General features: G+C 43.5%; 1 protein-coding gene across 1 annotated transcript in view; it reads left to right on the top strand.

The window, feature by feature from the left end:
- Window positions 1–24344, top strand: part of CACNA1C (calcium voltage-gated channel subunit alpha1 C) — a 722305-nt gene that overhangs the window by 243970 nt on the left and 453991 nt on the right. The gene's annotated exons all lie outside the window — the stretch shown is intronic.

Genomic DNA, 24344 nt, shown 5'->3' with positions numbered 1-24344 from the left:
GTCTAGCAAGGAGATCTTCGGGGGGCCCAATTAACGTTGTGACGGGTAATGGGAGGTATGGTGTTGGGAGGAGAACGTGCCAGGTAAGGGGAACTCGTCCCAGACAAATTGTGTCTGTGCCTTGTTCCGGTTCTCCTCATATCCACAGGGCTGTTGGTTGTACTGTCAGCCAGCTCTCGGATCTCCAGGTGCTGCTTTTAAATGCTAGGTCGGTCGCTAATAACCCCCCCCTTATCCACGATTTGATTGTGGAGAAGGGTGCCGATCTTGCGTGTATTACCGAGACCTGGGTGGGTGAGCAAGGAGGAGTTGCTCTTTCCCAGCTTTGCCCACCTGGGTATTCGGTGCAGCACTGTGGTAGATCTGAGGGCCGGGGAGGCGGGGTTGCTGTGGTCTATCGGAGTTCTTTCTCTCTCACCAAGCACCCTGTCCAGACGGCGACTGGTTTGGAGTGTCTTCATCTTGTGCTGGGCCAAGGAGACAGATTGGGAATAATGTTGGTGTACCGCCCACCTTGCTGCCCAACGGCTTCCCTAGCTGAGCTGACGGAGATAGTCTCGGAGGTACTGCTGAGGTCCCCCAGACTTGTGGTACTGGGGGATTTCAACATTCATGCCAAGGCTGTTTTGTTCGGGGCGGCTCAGGACTTCATGGCCTCCATGACAACCATGGGGCTGTCTCAAGTTGTTACTGGCCCGACACATGTATCAGGACATACTCTTGATTTGATCTTCGCCACTGGTCATGGAGATGGTGATCTGAGGGTGGGGTATTTTTCATCTACTCCATTGTCATGGACAGATCACCGCTTGCTGAGTTTTAGACTCACGACAGCCCTTTCCCTCTGCAGAGGTGGGGGACCTATTAAGTTGGTCCGCTCCCAGAGGCTCATGGATCCTGTTGCTTTCCAGAGTGCTCTGGGAGTTTTTCCGGCTGATAGTACTGGCGCTCCTGTCGAGGTCATGGTCGACCTGTGGAATACGGAGATGACCCGGGCCATTGACGTGATCGCTCCCGCGCGCGTCCTTCGGTGCAGAACTCAAACAGCACTGTGGTATACCCCGGAGCTGAGAGTGATGAAGCAAGAGAGAAGGAGGCTAGAGTGCAGGTGAAGGCGAACTCCTGATGGATGTAGTCATTCTTTGGTGAGTGCTTCCACTAAGTTGTATGTAAAAGCGGTTAGGGCGGCAAAAAAGTCTTATTTTGCTGCCACCATTAGATCATCTCTTTGCCGCCCAGCGGAGCTTTTTAGGGTGGTACGAGGGCTTTTACATTCTGGCCCTCATGATACTAAGGAAACATTGGAAGCCCGCTGCAACTAATTTGCGGAGCACTTCCAGGACAAGATTGCTTGCATCCGTCGGGACTTAGACTCTGATGTTATGACAGATGATTCCATTGGAGTGTCCAGAACACGGTCTTGTCCTTCATTGTTGGATGAATTTCAGTTGGTGCAGCTTGAGGAAGTGGACAAGGTGCTTGGAATGGTGCGAGCGACCACGTCCGCCCTGGATCCTTGCCCATCTTGGCTGGTGAAGGCCAGCAGGGCTGTAACCACCGGCTGGGCCAAAGAGGTGATAAATGCCTCCTTGAGAGAGGGAGTAGTCCCTGGTAGTCTCAAGGAGGCAGTAGTGAGACCTCTTTTGAAGAAACCTTCTTTGGACCCAGATGTTTTGAACAACTATAGACCGGTGGCAAATGTCCCTTTTTTGGGCAAGGTCTTGGAACGGGTGGTCGCCGGCCAGCTCCAGGCACTTTTGGATGAAACCGATTATCTGGATCCGTTTCAATCCGGTTTTAGGCCCGGTTTTGGCACTGAAACAGCCTTGGTCGCCCTGTATGATGACCTTTGTCGGGAGAGGGACAGGGGGAGTGTGACTCTGTTGGTTCTCCTTGATCTCTCAGCGGCGTTTGATACCATCGACCATGGTATCCTTCTGGGGAGGCTCGCGGAGTTGGGAGTTGGAGACACTGCTTGGCAGTGGCTCTGCTCCTACTTAGCGGATCGTCGCCAGAAGGTAGTGCTTGGGGAACATTGCTCGACACCCTGGACTCTCCATTGTGGAGTCCCCCAGGGGTCGGTCTTGTCCCCCATGCTCTTTAACATCTACATGCAGCCTCTGGGTGCGGTCATCAGGAGTTTTGGAGTGCGTTGCCATCAGTACGCTGATGACACGCAACTCTACTTCTCCTTTTCACCTTCTTCAGGTGAGGCTGTTGATGTGCTGAACCGTTGCCTGACCACGATAATGGACTGGATGAGAGCTAATAAACTGAAACTCAATCCAGACAAGACTGAGACACTGTTGGTGAGCTCTTTACCTGCCCAGATGGTGGATGTTCATCCTGTTCTAGATGGGGTTACACTCCCCTTGAAGGAACAGGTTCGTAGTTTGGGGGTCCTTTTTGACCCTTCCTTGTCGCTTGAGGCTCAGGTGGCCTCGGTGGCACGGAATGCCTTTTACCATCTTCGCTTAGTAGCCCAACTACGCCCCTATCTGGACAGTGACGATCTCGCCTCAGTTGTTCATGCTCTGGTAACTTCTAGATTGGACTACTGTAATGCACTCTACGTAGGGCTGCCCTTGAAGACCGTTCGGAAATTTCAGCTAGTGCAAAACGCGGCAGCCAGGTTGTCGACGAGGACCCATTGGTCCGCGCATATAACACCTGTACTGGCCCGTTTGCACTGGCTACCTATTTGTTTCCGAGCCAGATTCAAGGTGCTGGTTTTGACCTATAAAGCCTTACACGGTGTGGGACCGCAATACCTTGTGGAACGCCTCTCCCGCTATGAACCTACCCATCCACTTCATTCAGTGTCTAAGGCCCTCCTCCGGGTACCAACTCATCAGGATGCCCGGAGGATTGTTATTAGATCTAGGGCCTTTTCTGTGGTGGCCCCCAAATTGTGGAACAGCTTACCTGAGGAGATACGCCTGGCGCCTACGGTATTTTCTTTTAGGTGCCAGGTTAAGACCTGGCTATACTCCCAGGCATTTTAATGTTCAATGTCTTATATTCAGTGTTTTTAGTTTAACTTGTTGTTATTTGTTATTGATGCTATTGATTTTATTGTAACATTGTATTTTAATCTCGCTTTGTTCACCGCCCAGAGAGCTACTCGCTATGGGCGGTTTATAAATGAAATAAAATAAATAAACAAATAAATAAATAAATAAATCTTAGACTTCGAGAACCTTTAGTTTAAATTGCAAATGCTGTTATTCCTAGAGTATATTTCTGTACAGAGATATACCACAATCACAAACTCTTCCTGCCATTGAAAGCCATAGAAATAAAACCACAGAGGAAGAATAATGACAATGAGGCCCAACAAGGAACTTTAAAGAAAGACTGTTAGAAGACTTTCCAATGCAAGATAAATGGAACAATCCTTTGGATTAAATATTGTTAGATTTCTTTTCTTTGGTCCATCAAGATAACAATCTGCAATTTAAGATAATTGTTAAATTTTATTCAAATTGCATTTCTAACCCTGCGGTTGATACTAGATTTAAACTTAAGTATCAAAACTTAACTATCTAAAGTGAGTGGTAGCATGATATTTAAGCCAGATTTCCAGGAATTTCTTGTTCCTTACAGTACATGATTTGGTCCTACAATACATGTTCTGGATTTTGTTGTTGTTGTTGTTAAATATTCTGGTCAGGATTTCTTCAATGGTTGGGTAGATATATGGCACCACAGATAGTCAACCCAATGAATGATTTGAATACAGTACTGCCTTTACCTATAGAACAGGGGTGGGGAACATTTTTCAGCTCAAGGGCCGCATTCCCTTCTGTTCAACATGCCAAGGGCCATATACCAGAGGTGGGTGTGGACAGAGGCAAAGGTGGGTGGAAGAAAAATGTAAAATTTACTTTTGTACAGTAAGCTAGTTCACACACCCACATACCCCTGACACACTCTATCCAGACAAGCAAGAGGCATTATCAGAATTCAAGGATACATTCTAGCCAGCCCCTTCCCAAAAAACATTGGGGTGTAAAATAGGGCCAATGAGTGGTGTGGTCTAGGGAGAATTCGGAAGGCCAGAATGAGAGGCCTGAATGGCCACAATTGGGTCTCAGGGCTAAGGCTTCTCATCCCTGCTGCAGAGTAACTACATTGAAGCAAATGGTTCTACAAATGGAAGCTTCTGTAGAACCAAGAGAAAGCCTTCCTAATGAAACTAAATCCAATGCCTGCCAGGTTTATTTGGGGCTGCTTTAAAGAACTTTATGAAAGAATACGCTGAAACATATTCTGGAACCCACTCATCTCTGACCCCGTAGCTCATATTTGGTTATCTTTAAATATAACAATGCTTCCTGAAATGTAAGAACACAATCTTCCTTTCCTCCTTGTTCCCATACTGCCTTACCGCTGAAATCATCCCTATTTATTCAAATATTTCTATCCCACATCTTCCACTCCACAGAATCTTCAGGGCAGTTTATCAACAAAACATCTAACAATAAACATTTAAAACAATATAAACAATTTTAAAACAAAAACAAAACAACTCACCAGCTACAGCAACAAAACCAAGCAGCAGCCAGACCAAAAACAAGCAGGTCTCAAAACATAAGCCAGCAGTACTGTAAAAGGCAGACTTAAAATTATTCTGAGCTGCTGTCTAAACAGTCTCAATGAGGTAGGTAATTGGCTCTTCCAAGGAAAAGAGCTCCACATTTTGGATGCTACTGCTGAAAAGGCCATGTGCTGCACACACTCTTCCAGATCTCAGAGGAAGTCAGAGCAAAGCATCCCCCAATGACTGCACTGTGAGGGCAGATTCATCATGAGATTTGGACTCCCAATATTGCACAATATTGCAGATTTTTCTAAGGTTGCTTTCTTATTTGCAAATATTGTTCCAAAAAGCTTGGTTCTGTGAGCAGTGAGGACAGGCACACTCCTAAATAAGTCGCTTTGAGTTTTCAATTTGGAGAAGAAGTGAAATCATCATCATCATCTACTGCCACCGGGCCCCAGTTTAGATGCAGGCCCCATTCTACCACATGCTAAGCATAAGGGTTAATCCAGCTCTGGTTTGCGTATGCTTTGAATAGTAGCTGTTACGATCTCTCTTGCATGTGGAACATCTGATGGCAATGGTGAAAATGGGTTTGAATTGCTGCGTATGGCTCGGCAATTCTTGTTTTGGTCCTTGTTAATTATTTTGCAAATGTACTTGGTATATTGATAGAAATGATGACTAAAATTTATTCAACTGTGACGCGACCTGGAGAGATCAGAGTGGAGGCTGCAGGCAATCAGGAAAGGCTTAATATTAATAGCGTCCTGCCCCCAGGGAGAGGAAATAAAAGAACTAAAACTGTGGTACGTGCATGTTCTCAAAAGGTGAGGCAAAGACACTGAAAATCTGACATTTATGAAATACAAATTGATGCAACTACCTCTACTGTGTAGTAAAGCAGAAGGAATGGATCCAATCCCTTGTCATTTATTTAGTCTCCAAGAACTAAAGATAAATGCCATGCAAATTTAACTATAAACCTGTGGCTGCAACCATTCATAAATATTAGCATATACTCTCTGTCAAGGATGTTAAAATAACAACATCACTGCAAATTGATAAATGTTGATAAACTGGGTAACCTGAAGTTGAGTCTGTAAGTAGGTTGAAAAGTGTTCAGTATTGTACCAATAAGGATTGGCAAGTTTCTTTCACAGGAGAGAGATGGAGGGTGGTTATTCCTCTGCAGTTGTGGATTTGTCAGAGCCCAAAGATGTTTGGCTGCTGAGTCAGGTGTAAGGAACCTTTGGCCCTCCAGATGTTGCTGAACAACAGCTCCCATCAGCAGCATTGCCAGTGGCCAGGGATGATCTGAGTTGTAGTTCAGCAACATCTGGAGGGCTAAAGGTTCCCCATATGTGTTATAAGTGCAGAAGTTGCATGCAGGATGGCTCTTGGTAAGGACCTGCTGGGACTTCTTGCTGCTATACTTCCTCAAGGCCTGATTGAGCTCATGGGCTTGCTGAGTTTTGGTGATATTGAACAAGAGCAGCAAGTGGCTTTTAAGTTTGCGAGCATGGCTGAGCCCCCAATAACACGTACAACTGAAGTCTAGGTTTCACAAACAGCAAATTAGAAGGTGAACATGTGTTGGCTGCACCCATCCAGTCTGCAGGAGAGGGCTTACATGATGGAGTGCTTCCCCCACAAATAAAGATTCCTTCACATAAAAATTTAGGTCCTTCCTCAGCTGTCACCCAGTGGCAACCATTCCACCAGCCTGCCTGAACCATTTGCATCATAGCTCGGTATTGTAAGAACTACAAGTCACGGGAAGTGACTACTGATTTTCATAAGCCACTCTGGGAGCCATTTTGGTCCTGGTTTCCTTCCCCACTCTGAGCTGCTCTGAATTTGTTTTGTTTCATACTCAGGAGACTGCAATCATGAATCTTCCACATCTAGTTTAAGCATAAACTATTGGAGATAAATGAACAAATCAACAGTTCTAGAAATGTGGGCTGTGAAGTACTACACTGACCATAAGCTAACATAGCAATGGTGTTCTGAGCCCGTGGTTTTGAAACTCACTTTGCCAGACAGTCAACTCAATCTCTCTCTTTTAATCAGAACTATTTTATTAAACCAGGAAACACAAAGGTATACAGAAACTTCAAAGAAAGCATGCAGTCTCTGGGGATGATGAACTGAGGAGGGTGATGATGATGAAGAAGATTGATAGCAGGTAAATTATATTGTAGGATTGTTGATGAGGTAGATTAAATGGAGGAGAGTTACCTTCTGAGAAAGAAGCTTCTGAAAGAGGCAATTCTGGTAGAGAAGTATCTTCTGAGAGAGAGATAGGTAAAAAAGTAGTGTTGTCCTCTGGGGCTACTAGGCCTGCTGCTAGCTTCACTGATGACTGGAACAAACTGAGGCAGGTTTTTGAGGGGAAAATAACTAACAATTAAAGAGAGGGGTGATGTCACCTGACAGGAAGTTTCTGTGAGGCTAAGGGAGCATAGAGACAGCCCTCTAGAGTTCCATAACTCTAACCTAATAAATGCCTTATTTAACACAACAGAAGGAATATCTCTATATACAATTCTAACCCTGCGGAGGCAGCACAAATGGACTTTGGCCATAGCATGGAGGAAGATATCTGCAGCCCATCAGAGTTGTTTCAAGTGGAGGAGACTTTGTTCTGTGTTTTGCCTTTTGCTGATGTTAGAACTGTGAGGGCAGGTAGCCATGCCTTCGTCATGATGGAGTTTTGGAATGCTTTGCCCACTGAAGCGTATCTGGCTGTGTCTTTGATAGCCTTTCACCATCAAGTCAAAGCCTGGCTTTTTCTAAAGGCAGATTGACCGCCATTTGATGCTTTCTGCTTTTTATCTTGACATACATCTGCACATTTGTGGGTTGTTGTTTTTTGTTGTGGTATTTCATTGTTACTTTTGTATTGCATTTTTATTGTAGGCTGTACACTGTTTCTGTGCCCAAAGCAGCATTTGAATGTGGAAATAAATCAATTTCTTAATAAGTAAATAAATTTAAAGATTCTTCTATTAACATATTCCGTCAAGAAATCTCTCATCCACACTATTTGTAAAAGCTCCCCCTAAAAGGCAGATTGAAGGTTTGGCAGAAGAACCCAAAGCCCTAAAGAGACTAAGCATGCACAGTGGCCGCCGACTACTGAGTATCTGTTGAGGGGAGGGGGGCATGGAAAACTGGGATAGGAGGAAGAAGGAAATAGATTATTTGGGAAGAGATCATGGCTAGCTGCTGGAACACTGAGCAAGAGCCCTCCACACTGCAACATTTTGTTGTGGGTCCCACTTGTGTACTTCCCCCCCCCACAAGTTTCCATTCAGTACCTCTCCTGTCAACCTGCAAGCTTTTTTTTTTTGAAATTGCATTTCCCCCCCTTGTATCAGCACTTAAATACCAAGCTGTTTGAAATGGACTGCTGACAGAGCTTTCCATCTATGTTTCCCCCATAGTGGAAGCCCTGCAGAAATAGCCACCGCCTGCATATAAAATCCTTCATAGGAAGCAGAGGTAGCACATTGTTAGAAATAAAGACTTCTGTCTTGTACACAGGTGGCTTAAATCCTATTGACTTCAGGAGGATTTAATTAACCTAAGTGTGTGCAGGATTGCAGCCAAATAATGCACACTAATGCTAGTAGGTTAATCTGTCAGCAGGCAGAGGTATTATTTATATATGTTTTACTTGTGGTTCTACTGCATAGCTAAGTGGTGTTTGCCAATGCTATTTTATTTATATATTGCAACTGTAAAAATGCATTGGATTTCCTATTGTGAGCACTGCCAGGAGGGGGTGGACAGATGAGATCAAGGCAGAAGATGAGAATTTGGACTAGAAGGAACAACCTGGGGAGGGGCCAAGTGGTGAAACAGACTTAGAAGGCACCCTGGCTCCAGTCCTTGACAGCTGCACCCCCACGACTCCAGACACCCCTGTGGGAGCTCAACCTGGCCCATCAGATGCTTCCCAGCTGGGCGCCCCCCCACTTACCCCACCCAGGCTGTCAGTTAGCAGTCCCCCTCCATCAGAGGGGGAAGATGAGAAGCTGGCCGAGGTCCCGCCTTCACCTTGTGCCAGGAGGCGAATGCTGTGGGAAATGCAACAGACTCAGTTAAGGCGGAACCTTCACTTACACACTCTCAGCATTGACAGTTGGCACACACAAGCAGGAAGCCTGCCCTGCCTTACTTAAGCTGATTAGGGGCAGGGGGAGCAGTTGCTGAGTCAACGTCTTGGAGCCGTGAAGTCACGCTTACCTAGTTCTAGAGAGATGTTGAGTTCTAGATAGATTCATGAATAGATAGCATAGGTAGATTCATGAAGTGCACTGAACTGAAGCTGTCTCTTACTACAATAAAAAAAAACAACCATGTCTCAGTCTGAGTTAAATCCTACTCAGAGTAGACCCATTGAAATTAATAAACCTACATTAGTCATATAGTAGGACACCACTCATACGGCAGGTTAGGTTCCAGACCCCCGCCGGAAAGCAAAAACTGCTGAAAGGTGGATCAGCTGTAGTGCGGGGGTCTGTAACCTAACCCACTGATCGCACCAGAGGAGAAGATCAGATCTTCCCCTCCTCCAGCGCGATCAGCTGGAGTGTGGGGGTCTGACCGTCCCCGAGGAGGAGAAGATCAGCTGTAGCACGCTACAGCTGATCTTCCCCTCCTCTGCTGCGATCAGCTTGAGCGGGGGAGTCTGATCGCACCAGAAGAGGAGAAGATCAGCTGTAACTCCAGCTGATCGTCCCACTGGTGCCATATTAGCAGAATGCCGAAAATCAGGGCGCTGAGAAGCAGGGCCATACTGTATTCATTAAGGTCTACTCTGACTATCATTGAATACCACTCATTGTTTTCCATAGGTCTACTGTATGTATTATTAAACCTGTAATCCTAACCCCACTCAATAGGATTTGTGTCTCAGTAGACATGGTTAGGATTGTGCTGCAAATCTGGATTAAGGGGTGTAGTTGTCAGGGGTCATAGACCCCTTACTTTTTTGGGAGCAGGTTTCTAGCAGGGTTCCTCTGTACGAGCCAATCATTGCATGAAAGGGGAGTGTGTTAGCCACTGAGAGGTCTTCTACTTGGCTAACAACATGCATCCTTGTCCTCTCGTGCTGACTGGAGCCAATCAGGGTGAAAGGAGCTAAGTGAGTCACTGAGAACTCTTCTCAGTAGTAAACATGTGCCTCCCCTTTCATGCTGATTGGCTCCTAGGGTAGGTGAGAAATGAGCTTCACGGCAAAGTACCTTGGTCTCCAAAATCATAGTCCCACACTTGGCTTCATTTCAGAATTCTTAAAATCAAAATGTTTCTGGCAACGTGTAGCCCCCAGAGAGAGACATTGAGTGGAGGGAAACCTATGCACACAGCGGTATTATTCTGGTTCTATAATTCTGTAATTGCAGAAGAGACCGTGAATCCTGGGGGTGTGGCTGTGAGTGGGATGTAGTGTGACTATCATAAAGGGACCCTCCACTTCTGAATTTGCCACTATACAAATGTCTAGATTCACCCACAGGTTTCAGAAGAATTTGTCACGCCTAACTTTAGCTGGATCAGGGCCATTATTACATATGGAATGCATGTCCCTACTATTTAGCAATGCTTATTTTCTGGGCTATTTCCATAGTCAAGAGTGCCTTTGGTCAGCCTTGTGAACTCTCATGTAAGGTTGGCAAGTTACTTTATTTATGCATTATAAAACTATGCTACAAAATAGGATAATGTTATTACCTGGAACTTCTACCAAGGATATATGTCTTGTATGTCTAGGATAATTTGGTACCCCTCATCCATCTTGTGTCCACGTGGAAGAGGTCCTCTATACTAGTAGCACCTTCCCTTTGGAACAGCCTCCCCTCAGAGATTAGGCTTGTGTCAATTGTATTATCTTTTCACCACATGATTAAAATGTATTTGTGTTAAACAAGCATTTTCTGACTTGTAATGTGTGCACACTCAACTGTCAGATGGGATATTTTATTATTTATGTGTCACGGTTTTATGGTTTTATATTGATTTATTATCTTTGTTGTGTTGTAGTTATATGTTATATACTACTCTGGATTTTTTTTTAAATATAGAGCTGTATAAAAATCTTTTAAAATAAATGAATACAGATAAGACTTGATTAAGGACTTTTTAAAAAAAGCTTAATGCCAAAGAAAGCTTTCTGCTTGGCTGCTTTTCATTGCTGAACAGAGTCCACTTCTTAGATGCATCTAAGATACAGTTGTCTGCAGACTGCTAATGTGGAAGGGAAGTGCTGTATTGTTTTCAATGCTGTTTAAATGAACAGGCCAGTCAAACATCATTTGTACAGAAGGATACCAACTTTGAGCCTTTCTGTTGTAGGATGTCACACACACACCCCACATCTTTTTAATGCAGATTTCACTTCTGTCTTCAACTGTGCTCCTAGAAGAAATGTAGGATCCAATGCCTTCCTAGTTCTCTCTTAAAAAACAAAAAAATTGGTGAGAGAATACTCAAGATTGCCCTTACTTTTTCTTCAACATCTCTTCATATTGATCTGTGTGAAGCCTGAATTCAATAGTCAAGATTCAACAAACAACATTTAGTAGGAAGGAGCAAAGATTTTTGTAGAGGGAGGAAGATCCATGGCAGGTTTTAGAAACCTGCAGTTGGATATACTCAACATTATTGTTTTTTAAAAAAAAACCTGTTCAGGTTCATGCATATGATAAAGCAGGCTATTGCCTTTGAAATTCATGCTACTATAAATTTTGTTTGCCTTTATGGTCCTATAAGAGTATTTGCCCTAGAGTATTTGATTGGTTTTGTTTTGCTGTATACTTAAGAACATTTGTTGTGGTTACTTTTTATATCTCATAATTATCAACATATAGATGCTCTTGAGGAATAATCACATGCCCTCTGAAAGATGAGGTGGGAAGTAACCTCCCCATCTTCCCTAAACCACTCCCCATATACCCGTTTTACTCAGATTGCAAACTAAGTCCCCAAGAAGTCCATCATGATTTTAATGCAGGTCTCTAATATCCATGCTGGATATGCTGCCCACTGGACAATGTATGCTTTATCTGTAAACTTGCTCCCAGTTGCAACTGGTATTCAAAGATGACTGCTAGTGCCACGGGCTTCATTTGTAGATGACTACATTAATTATCAGAGGTGCTGGTTCGTCTGTTGTTTGAATGCCCTACTTAAACTTTCAGAGAGTGAGGAATGGCCCTTTTACTGATAAATTGCTCACCTGCATAGTGCATAGCTCATTTTGTAGACTACAATTCAAGAAATAATTATTTCTTCAGAGAACGTTCAAACAATAAGATTGTAAATGCCAAATTACGTAGAACTGAAAATTAGGAGATAAATGCACAGTTCTTTATTCTGGCTTCTCTCCTTCCCTGAATTTGCAAGCTAGCATAACAGAATATGCTGATCTGGCAGCTATCTGAAACCTCCCATTGCTACATTTCCCTTGTGTCTTATGTTATATTTGTGTAGTCCCTTTTTCAGGAAAGTGGAACAGAGCAAGAAAGCAAGGAGAGTTACAGAACAATGCAACACAAACTGTACTCTTGCTTTTCATTATGTTATGTAAGGGTTTTCAAGCTGTCTCAACAAACTCTGATTTTGATCTTAGGAAAAAGATCTCTCATTAGCTATAACTATTTTTAAAGCTTGTAACTGTTATTGGAGAAAAATAATCTATACCTCTGTTACTCACAAAAGGAAAGACTATGCCTAGGTTTAGATCAGTGGTGGACAACTTGTGGCCCACCAGATGATGTTGGACTCCAACTCCCAGCAGTGCCAGAGTGGTCACAGATGGAGGGCTACAGGTTTTTCCATCCCTGGTTTAAAAGACCAGATGCATGTAATATATTGTGTTCATCAACATCCCTCTTATTTAGTGGAAACCTCCAATTGAACATCACCTCCAAAGTACAGTAGCTACATGTTGCTGTAGTCATATTCATTGGTTAAGTGAAAGCTCCCTTCTTTAGGTTTCTGTATATATTGGCAATTGAAAGTGAATGGTGGAATCATGATTAATGACTTCTGATGGCTAGTTCTGTAATTGGTAGGGCAGGGACTGAAAACAAAGATTTTAATAACATTCTTGAATTTGGTCAGAAGGAAAGAGAAAACAGCGTGGTTGTGTTTTTGAGAATGTTACTAGGAAGTTTCTGGATGGGATGTTGGAGTACTGACTGAGTGGATCCCAAAGTTTTTACCCCATGGACCACTTGAAAATTGTGGATGCTCTTGGCAGACGAATTAATTGCCGGTTGCAGCAATTGTAATGCACTGTACTAGATGCTATATGATTTGTGTTGTATGTTACTGTATTACAATTTCAATTATATTGTAATGCAATAAATACAATATAAAAATAAAAGAAGCAATACAAATACAATTAAAAATCAATATAAATATTTAATGCACACATGCCACAGACCACTTGAGTGAAGCTCATGGACCACTGGTGGTCCACAGGCCACAGTTTGGGAACCCTTACCTTAAGGAGTATTCTTTGCAAACAGGTATTTAAAAAAATGACTGTACACGTGGACATCACCCAATGGTCAATATAGGAATCAAATTGATGATATAATTGGTAGCAGAAGATGGAGAAGTTCCATACATTCTGCGAAAACAAGATCAGGAGCAGACTGTGGTACGGGTCATGAACTGATCACATAGAAAATCAGAGTAAAGCTAAAGAAGAACAACAAAACACTCATAATGCCAAAATACAATTTAAATAACATCCCAGAAGAATATAAAGATCAAATAAGGAACAGATTTGAGGCTTTAAACTTAGTTGACAGAGAACCAGAACTTTGGAGTGAAGTCAGATACATTATCAGGGAAGAATGCAAAAAGACAATACCTCTAGTTAAAAAAAGAGAAAGACCTCAATGGATGACTGAAGAAACTCTTAAAATGGTTAAAGAGAGAAGGAAAGCAAAAGCAAGAGGAGATAGAAACATAGTCAGAACCCTAAATGCAACAATACAGCTACTAGTACGTAGGGACAAAGAGAACTATTACAATAGTTACTGTATAGAAACAGAAGAGGACAACAAAAAGGGGAAAACAAGAGCCCTATTCCAAAAGATTAGAGAAATGAAAGGGAAATTTAAACCAAGAGTAGGGATGCTGAATAATCAACAGGGGAACACACTGACTGATCAAGATGAAATAAAAGGAAGATGGAAGCAATACACTGAAGAACTCTATAAAAGATGCCAGGATGACAGATTCATTCACAGAGGAACCATATGATGAAGAACCAGAAATTTTAGAATGTGAGGTGAAAGCTGCTCTTAAAATACTTGGAAGAAACAAATCACCAGGAATAGATGGCATGCCAATAGAGCTGCTACAAGATACTGAGACTGAATCAGTTCAAGTTTTGACAAAAATCTGTCAAGAAATATGGAAAACTAAACAATGGCCCACAGACTGGAAGCATTCACTATACATCCCAATTCCAAAGAAAGGGGATCCCAGGGAATGCAGTAATTATCAAACTATTGGTTTAATATCCCATGCAAGTAAAGTAATGCTCAAGATTCTACAACAAGGCTCTTACCATATATGGAGCGAGAAATGCCAGATGTCCAAGCTGGATTTAGAAAGGGAAGAGGTACCAGAGATCATATCGCAAACATACTTTGGATAATGGAGGAGACCAAGGAATTTCAGAAGGAAATCACCCTGTGCTTTATAGATTACAGCAAAGCCTTTGACTGTGTAAATCATGAAAAACTATGGAATACCTTAAAAGAAATGGGCGTGCCACAGCATCTGATTGTTCTGCTGCGCAACCTATACTCTGGACAAGAGGCTACTGTAAGGAAAGAATATGGAGAAACCAACTGGTTCCTCATCAGAAAGGGTGTGAGACGGGTGTATTTTATCACCCTATTTGTTTAATCTATACGCAGAACATATCATACGGAAAGTGGGATTGGACCAAGTTGAAGGAGGTGTGAAAATTGGAGGGACAAATATCAATAATTTAAGATATGCAGATGATACCATACTACTAGCAGAAACCAGTAATCGTTTGAAACAAATGCTGATAAAAGTTAAAGAGGAAAGCACAAAAGCAGGACTACAGCTGAATGTCAAGAAGACTAAAGTAATGACAACAGAAGATTTATGTAACTTTAAAGTTGACAACGAGGACATTGAACTTGTCAAGGATTATCAATACCTTGGTACAGTCATTAACCAAAATGGAGACAAGAAAGAAGAAGGCTAGGACTGGGGAAGGCCGCTATGAGAGAACTAGAAAAGGTCCTCAAATGCAAAGATGTATCACTGAACACTAAAGTCAGGATCATTCAGACCATGGTATTCCCAATCTCTGTGTATGGGTGTGAAAGTTGGACAATGAAAAAAGCAGATAAGAGAAAAATCAACTCATTTGAAATGTGTTGGAGGACAGCTTTGCACATACCATGGACTGCGAAAAAGACAAATAATTGGGTTTTAGAACTAATTAAACCAGAACTACCACTAGAAGCTAGAATGATGAAACTGAGGTTATCATACTTTGTACATATAATGAGAAGACATGATTTACTAGAAAAGACAATAATGCTTGGAAAAACAGAAGGGAGTAGAAAAAGAGGAAGGCCAAACAAGAGATGGATTGATTCCATAAAGGAAGCCACAGACTTGAAGTTACAAGATCTGAACAGGGTGGTTCATGACAGATGCTGTTGATGGCCGCTGATTCATAGGGTCACCATAAGTCGTAATTGACCTGAAGGAACATAACAACAACAACAAATTACAAAAACACTATAAGTTCCCAATATTTTCTCCTCACAAGAAACTGGAACTTGTAAAGGGTGCATGGGGCTTCCTACTAATCAGGGAAATGGGAAGCAAGAGATAATACAAGTTTGATAACCTTGCTTTAAAGTGGAGTGCAGATGTGGAAGGGATACACACGTTAAAAGTATAGATGACAGCAGTAGAGAAAGTGTCACAGATATAGCAAGCAGAGTAGAATAAAGTTTGCTTGTCTTTTGATATAGCATCCCTCCCCATACTGGAAAAACATATAATGGAGTGCTTATTTGAACAAACCTATTATGTACATGTACTAAAGATGTTGTTTTTACCTCCATTTTCTATTTGCACTCCCACAGTAAGGGCTCAATGCCAGCTGCAAACACAGTGTTTTCTAGTTACACTGAGGGGAAGGATCAATCACACAGTTTCCTAATGACACAGTTTTCTAATTTAACATTTCCACTCCCTCTGGTTACTTGGCAACTGAACATGTTCAGTTTGTTCTACCAGCTGCATTAAGTTTCATTTTAAAAACAACCTGGAAGTGTGATTATTTGTATTTTCACTGGTACAATACAGCTGAAATACAAATCTTTGTTTGAGTTGTGTTATGCTTTTGCCCACAAGTTAGAGTGAAAAGAAAAATAACGGCATCATTTGCAGCAACATAAAAAAGGTCAGCAGAACAGAGAGCAGTTGGAAGTTGCTTGTCAGCCTACAGGAAACAAAATGAAAGAAGATAGTGGGCGTGGAGAGAGGAATGATTGACACACCTACTTGAAAGCATCGGAGCAAAGTGCAAGCATTAGAGATACAGAGAAAAGACTTTTTTCTTCCCTTTTCGTATTAGCAGAGGATTGGATTAGTACGGATTTACAGGGGGAAAACTCTGTGATAGTTTCTGTTTGCCAGTAATGTTATGTGAACCATGTGAATTAAAAGGAGATGTGAATAGCATCAAACACACAGTAAACCACCATGTAGATGAGCCCCTGGTAGCTGAGTAAAATATTTAATTAATCCTGGTTTTGCAGAGAGATCAACATTTTCACGCCATCAGGAAAGATGGTGTCCATTGTTTTCTTCCTTTTTGATACGGCACAAGCTCACTCAGAACTTTAAAGAAAAACTTTGTCTTGTAATTGCATTTCCTTAAGCAGTGTTAAGGGTGCACCATTTCTCAACTACCTATGGCATATCATTTTACATACTTAAAACAATATTGTCTCCTTAATCTCACATTTTCCTAGTTGGCCTTGCGTACAATAACATTAAGGATATTTCATTTTAAATTTGATTCATAAGGACTTGATTTACTAGTCCCTGGAATGAGCAGCTACTGAACAGTTCTAAATCTTTTAAAACTTCACTGGATATTAGAAAAGATTGCATTCTAAAAGTTCAAAACGGAGCCCTGGAGCTTTAATTCTGCTTATGATTTTTTTTATTTCAGTTGCAACTCTTTTGTTCCAGAAAAAGTAAAATGCTAAAATCCTTTTCCATTTTTCTCTTTTTTCCTTCATGAATGTGTAAAGACATTTCTTCATCTTCACATTTATGCACTGTAATTAGGGTTGCCAGGTCTCCGGTTTTCTGCCGGAGTCTCCGGCAAAAGGGGGCCGTCTCCAGCCTCCAGCAATACTTTGTTTAAACTGGAGGATCTCTGGCTTTTCATTGGCCCCCTCAGCCACGCATGCGTGATTGACACACGCATACTGTTGGGCTGTAGCTGGCCACCTTCCCGCTCTTTCTCAGTCAGGCAGCAAGGACTGCAGTGCAGACAGACAGGAGGACTTGAGCAGCCGCCGCCCCTGCAGGGACCCCCCCAGCAGTAAAAAGTAAAATCACTCACTCTCCCTACCCCCACCCCCATTCCCTCCCCCTGCCTGCCCTCCTAAATGGTTTAAAAGTAAGAGATTGCTCACTCTCCCTGCCCCCACCCCCATTCCCTCCCCCCGCCTGCCCTCCTAAATGGTTTAAAAGTAAGAGATCGCTCACTCTCCCTGCCATCCACCCCCATTCCCTCTCCCCGCCTGCCCTCCTAAATGGTTTAAAAGTAAGAGATCGCTCACTCTCCCTGCCCCCACCCCATTCCCTCCCCCCGCCTGCCCTCCTAAATAGTTTAAAAGTAAGAGATCACTCACTCTCCCTGCCGTCCACCCCTATTCCCTCCCCCCGCCTGCCCTCCTAAATGGTTTAAAAGTAAGAGATCGCTCACTCTCCCTGCCCCCACCCCCATTCTCTCCCCCGCCTGCCTTCCTAAATGGTTTAAAAGTAAGAGATCACTCACTCTCCCTGCCCCCACCCCATTCTCTCCCCCTGCCTGCCTTCCTAAATGGTTTAAAAGTAAGAGATCGCTCACTCTCTCTGCCCCCACCCCCATTCTCTCCCCGCCTGCCTTCCTAAATGGTTTAAAAGTAGGAGATCGCTCACTCTCCCTGCCCCCACCCCCATTCTCTCCCCCCACCTGCCTTCCTAAATGGTTTAAAAGTAAGAGATCGCTCACTCTCCGTGTCGTCCACCCCTATTCCCTCCCCCCACCTGCCCTCCTAAATGGTTTAAAAGTAAGAGATCGCTCACTCTCCCTGCCCCCACCCCCATTCTCTCCCCCTGCCTGCCTTCCTAAATGGTTTCAAAGTAAGAGATCGCTCACTCTCCCTGCCCCCACCCCATTCTCTCCCCCTGCCTGCCTTTCTAAATGGTTTAAAAGTAAGAGATCGCTCACTCTCCCTGCCCCCACCCCATTCTCTCCCCCCGCCTGCCTTTCTAAATGGTTTAAAAGTAAGAGATCGCTCACTCTCCCTGCCCCCACCCTATTCTCTCCCCCACCTGCCTTCCTAAATGGTTTCAAAGTAAGAGATCGCTCACTCTCCCTGCCCCCACCCCATTCTCTCCCCCCGCCTGCCTTTTTAAATGGTTTCAAAGTAAGAGATCGCTCACTCTCCCTGCCCCCACCCCATTCTCTCCCCCCACCTGCCCTCCTAAATGGTTTAAAAGTAAGATCGCTCACTCTCCCTGCCGTCCACCCCTATTCCCTCCCCCCACCTGCCCTCCTAAATGGTTTAAAAGTAAAATAGCTCACTCTTACATGTTTAACGTTTTGCTTTTTTTAAAAAAAGAAATGAAATCCTGCCTAGCCTAAACGAAGTTATTTATTTTAAAAACAATATCAAACGTTATTTTATTTTGGCGATTTTTCCCGTCAGTGAGAGGGCACTTCTGGTGCTCTTCTGGATCACGCAACGCCTCAGCTGAGGCTTCCCAGCAGGCGGGTAGGAGACTCAGTGCGCTCTTTCCTCCCTACCTGGGAGAAATGGGAACGGGGGCGATTTGGGGGAGCAGTGAGTAACCTAGCAAGAAAAGCCGGTGGAAGAAAATAATCGTTACACGTTCCTCTTTTGCGTAGATGGAGCGTGTACTAATTGACAGGTTGCCTGCCCGTTTATTATTATTGAGACGGGAGTTAGAGCAAAGCCACACACCTTTTCCTCAGTCCAAACCAGCAGTACTGTGTTTTTTTTAAAAGGCAAGCAGTAAAGAAAATGCATGTACCAAAATATAGAAAATAGAGTGGGAAGGAACAAGACCTTTTAAGAACATAAGAACATAAGAACATAAGAAGAGCCTGCTGGATCAGGCCAGTGTCCCATCTAGTCCAGCATCCTGTTCTCACAGTGGCCTACCAGGTGCCTGGGGGAAGCCCGCAAGCAGGACCCGAGTGCAAGAACACTCTCCCCTCCTGTGGCTTCCGACAACTGGTTTTCAGAAGCATGCTGCCTCTGACTAGGGTGGCAGAGCACAGCCATCACAGCTAGTAGCCATTGATAGCCCTGTCCTCCATGAATTTGTCTAATCTTCTTTTAAAGCCATCCAAGCTGGTGGCCATTACTGCATCTTGTGGGAGCAAATTCCATAGTTTAACTATGCGCTGAGTAAAGAAGTACTTCCTTTTGTCTGTCCTGAATCTTCCAACATTCAGCTTCTTTGAATGTCCACGAGTTCTAGTATTATGAGAGAGGGAGAAGAACTTTTCTCTATCCACTTTCTCAATGCCATGCATAATTTTATACACTTCTATCATGTTTCCTCTGACCCGCCTTTTCTCTAAACTAAAAAGCCCCAAATGCTGCAACCTTTCCTCGTAAGGGAGTCGCTCCATCCCCTTGATCATTCTGGTTGCCCTCTTCTGAACCTTTTCCAACTCTATAATATCCTTTTTGAGATGAGGCGACCAGAACTGTACACAGTATTCCAAATGCGGCCGCACCATAGATTTATACAACGGCATGATGATATCGGCTGTTTTATTTTCAATACCTTTCCTAATTATCGCTAGCATGGAATTTGCCTTTTTCACAGCTGCCGCACACTGGGTCGACATTTTCATCGTGCTGTCCACTACAACCCCAAGGTCTCTCTCCTGGTCGGTCACCGCCAGTTCAGACCCCATGAGCGTATATGTGAAATTAAGATTTTTTGCTCCAATATGCATCATTTTACACTTGTTTATATTGAATTGCATTTGCCATTTTTCTGCCCATTCACTCAGTTTGGAGAGGTCTTTTTGGAGCTCTTCGCAATCCCTTTTTGTTTTAACAACCCTGAACAATTTAGTGTCGTCAGCAAACTTGGCCACTTCACTGCTCACTCCTAATTCTAGGTCATTAATGAACAAGTTGAAAAGTACAGGTCCCAATACCGATCCTTGAGGGACTCCACTTTCTACAGCCCTCCATTGGGAGAACTGTCCGTTTATTCCTACTCTCTGCTTTCTGCTTCTTAACCAATTCCTTATCCACAAGAGGACCTCTCCTCTTATTCCATGACTGCTAAGCTTCCTCAGAAGCCTTTGGTGAGGTACCTTGTCAAACGCTTTTTGAAAGTCTAAGTACACTATGTCCACTGGATCACCTCTATCTATATGCTTGTTGACACTCTCAAAGAATTCTAATAGGTTACTGAGACAGGACTTTCCCTTGCAGAAGCCATGCTGGCTCTGCTTCAGCAAGGCTTGTTCTTCTATGTGCTTAGTTAATCTAGCTTTAATAATACTTTCTACCAGTTTTCCAGGGACAGAAGTTAAGCTAACTGGCCTGTAATTTCTGGGATCCCCTCTGGATCCCTTTTTGAAGATTGGCGTTACATTTGCCACTTTCCAGTCCTCAGGCACGGAGGAGGACCCAAGGGACAAGTTACATATTTTAGTTAGCAGATCAGCAATTTCACATTTGAGTTCTTTGAGAACTCTCGGGTGGATGCCATCTGGGCCCGGTGATTTGTCAGTTTTTATATTGTCCATTAAGCTTAGAACTTCCTCTCTCGTTACCACTATTTGTCTTAGTTCCTCAGAATCCCTTCCTGCAAATGTTAGTTCAGGTTCAGGGATCTGCCCTATATCTTCCACTGTGAAGACAGATGCAAAGAATTTATTTAGCTTCTCTGCAATCTCCTTATCGTTCTTTAGTACACCTTTGACTCCCTTATCATCCAAGGGTCCAATTGTCTCCCTAGATGGTCTCCTGCTTTGAATGTATTTATAGAATTTTTTGTTGTTGGTTTTTATGTTCTTAGCAATGTGCTCCTCAAATTCTTTTTTAGCATCCCTTATTGTCTTCTTGCATTTCTTTTGCCAGAGTTTGTGTTCTTTTTTATTTTCTTCATTCGGACAAGACTTCCATTTTCTGAAGGAAGACTTTTTGCCTCTAAGAGCTTCCTTGACTTTGCTCGTTAACCATGCTGGCATCTTCTTGGCCCTGGCGGTACCTTTTCTGATCTGCGGTATGCACTCCAGTTGAGCTTCTAATATAGTGTTTTTAAACAACTTCCAAGCATTTTCGAGTGATGTGACCCTCTGGACTTTGTTTTTCAGCTTTCTTTTTACCAATCCCCTCATTTTTGTGAAGTTTCCTCTTTTGAAGTCAAATGTGACCATGTTGGATTTTCTTGGCAATTGGCCAGTTACATGTATGTTTAATTTAATAGCACTGTGGTCACTGCTCCCAATCGGTTCAACAACACTTACATCTCGCACCAGGTCCCGGTCCCCACTGAGGATTAAGTCCAGGGTTGCCGTCCCTCTGGTCGGTTCCATGACCAACTGGTCTAGGGAATAGTCATTTAGAATATCTAGAAACTTTGCTTCTTTGTCATGACTGGAACACATATGCAGCCAGTCTATGTCCGGGTAGTTGAAGTCACCCATTACTACCACATTTCCTAGTTTGGATGCTTCCTCAATTTCATATCTCATCTCAAGGTCTCCCTGAGCATTTTGATCAGGGGGACGATAGATCGTTCCCAGTGTTAAGTCCCTCCTGGGGCACAGTATCACCACCCACAACGATTCTGTGGAGGAGTCTGCCTCTTTTGGGGTTTCGAGCTTGCTGGATTCAATGCCTTCTTTCACGTATAGAGCGACTCCGCCACCAATACGTCCTTCCCTGTCCTTCCGATATAGTTTATATCCAGGGATAACCGTATCCCACTGGTTTTCTCCATTCCACCAGGTCTCGGTTATGCTCACTATATCAATGCTCTTCTCTAAGATCAAGCACTCCAGTTCTCCCATCTTGGTTCGCAGGCTCCTAGCATTAGCGTACAGGCACTTGTAAGCAGTGTCTCTCTTCAAGTGTCTTTGGCACTTGTGGTTAGGCCTGTGGTAATTTTGCTCTTCTGAATTTATATCCTGTGCCCCTGCTCTCACAATGCCTACTTCTAGGCCTACCCCTTTTAAAATTTCATCATTTCTTTGGTTTTTATCCCAGGGGGGAGGTTTATTCCGAACTGGACCTTTCTCAGCTCCTGTCGGGTTTCCCCCCTCAGTCAGTTTAAAAGCTGCTCTGCTACCTTTTTAATTTTAAGTGCCAGTAGTCTGGTTCCATTCTGGTTCAAGTGGAGCCCGTCCCTTTTGTACAGGCCCAGCTTGTCCCAGAATGTTCCCCAGTGCCTAACAAATCCGAACCCTTCCACCCGACACCATCGTCTCATCCACGCATTGAGACTGCGAAGCTGGGCCTGTCTGGCTGGTCCTGCGCGTGGAACTGGTAGCATTTCAGAGAAAGCCACCTTGGAGGTCCTGGCTTTCAGCATCCTACCTAGCAACCTAAATTTTGCTTCCAGGACCTCACGGCTGCATTTCCCCATGTCGTTGGTGCCAACGTGCACCACGACCACTGACTCCTTCCCAGCACTGTCTACCAAACTATCTAAACGACGGGCGATATCCGCAACCTTCGCACCAGGCAGGCAAAACACCTTGCGGTCTACACGCCCATCACACACCCCACTGTCTATGTTCCTAATGATCGAATCACCCACTACAAGGATCCCTCCACCCCCTGGAGATATATCCTCGGCACGAGAGGATAGCTGCTCATCCCCCAAGGAATGGGTCCCTTCTAAGGGATCGTTTCCCTCTTCCTCAGCTGGATGCTCTCCTTCCCCGAGACCATCGTTCTCCATGATAGCAGGAGAGCTATCATCGTTGGAGTGGGACACAGCTATAACGTCCCTGAAGGCCTCCTCCACACACATCTCTGCCTCTCTCAGCTTTTCCAGGTCCGCCACCTTGGCCTCAAGGAAATGAAGTCGTTCCCGAAGAGCCAGGAGCTCATTGCACCGAGAGCATACCCACGACTTCTGTCCAACAGGCAGATAGTCATACATGCTGCAGGCGGTGCAAAACACCGGAAAGCCCCCACACCCCTGCTGGCTTCTTACCTGCATAGTTTTGTTTAAGGTTTATTACGTCAATGGGTTGGAGACTGCGGTTTAGTTGAGGTCAGGGAACAGACGGGCAGAGTGGGGGGCAGAGTGGGGGGCCCCTTTTAAAAAGGGGGATTGACTGGAGAGACTATGGAGGTTAGAGGAAATGAAAGGCAGGTGGAGGATCTGTAGGGTAGAACCAGGACAATAAATAGCCACTGTACTTGTATCAGCTAGAAAGTATTTGGACAGTAACCAGGATGATTTTTGTTCAAAGCTTCACACTGCTATAAAAGTTTCTTAGTGATCTTGTGCCAGTCACTGTCTCTCTCTCAATTTAATGCACCTCAAAGGGTTGTGAGAATAAAATGGACATGAAGGAGAACTATTTATGCCTTCTGGAGTTCCTTGGAGGAAAGTGAGCCAATAAATATATAGATTTGGTAAATGTCTGTTGCAACAGAAACATATTGTTATTAATGCAAATATGGAAACATGCAAATTATTATTATGCAAATACAAAGCAGCTGTAACATAGAAAATATTTTTTTTAATTGCATGATCTGTAGATGTGGTTGTAGCTTACTTTGCTAGGGTGGAATACAAAATAAATAATGGCAAATTCTTCTACATGTCTGCTTGTAAGTAAGTCCTAGGTAAGTGCATAAGATTGCATCCTAAGGCAGAAAATGTAAATAGGCAGGGAAGGTAATACATAGGTAGAGAGATGCAGATTAATAGTTTGTTTGAAAGGGGGGAAACAGTCTGAAAGAGGAGGTATCCAGCTACCAAAGGTAAGATGCATGATCTTGGAAAAGAACAGTCTGGAATGTTAAAGCCCCATTGCAAGGTACAGCAGGCACATAGTCAGTCTAAACATTTGGGAGGCACCAAAAAGCGTAGGGAAGCCAGAAAAAAGTAATACATTTAATTATTTTTAATACATATTGTGGGCAGAAAAAAATTAGGGGGATGGGGAACAGTAACCTCCTCCATCCGAAGCCCCTGGCTACTGGCCTGGGCTACAGTAACTTAGAAAGTCATAGGGTACAGTGATGTTCTATATAGCCCATTAAACTTAGTCATCTTGTGGAGAAGGTATTGAAGAAGAAAGGCAGTGTACAAATGTTTTATGCAAGTAAATAAAAATACTAGCTCTTACGTCCAAATAAACAAACATGGGATTATTGTTTATATATATATAAACAGCACTGTAACACTGCTTCTGAGATTTGGCATCTGGGACGAGGAGGCAGAAGTGATTATTTTACAAGCTGCT

Source organism: Rhineura floridana, chromosome 8, assembly GCF_030035675.1.
Source record: "Rhineura floridana isolate rRhiFlo1 chromosome 8, rRhiFlo1.hap2, whole genome shotgun sequence".
In the NCBI taxonomy this organism is placed as follows: domain Eukaryota; kingdom Metazoa; phylum Chordata; class Lepidosauria; order Squamata; family Rhineuridae; genus Rhineura; species Rhineura floridana.
The sequence above is the reverse complement of the archived record's forward strand: the minus strand, read 5'-3'. Positions and strand labels throughout refer to the sequence as shown.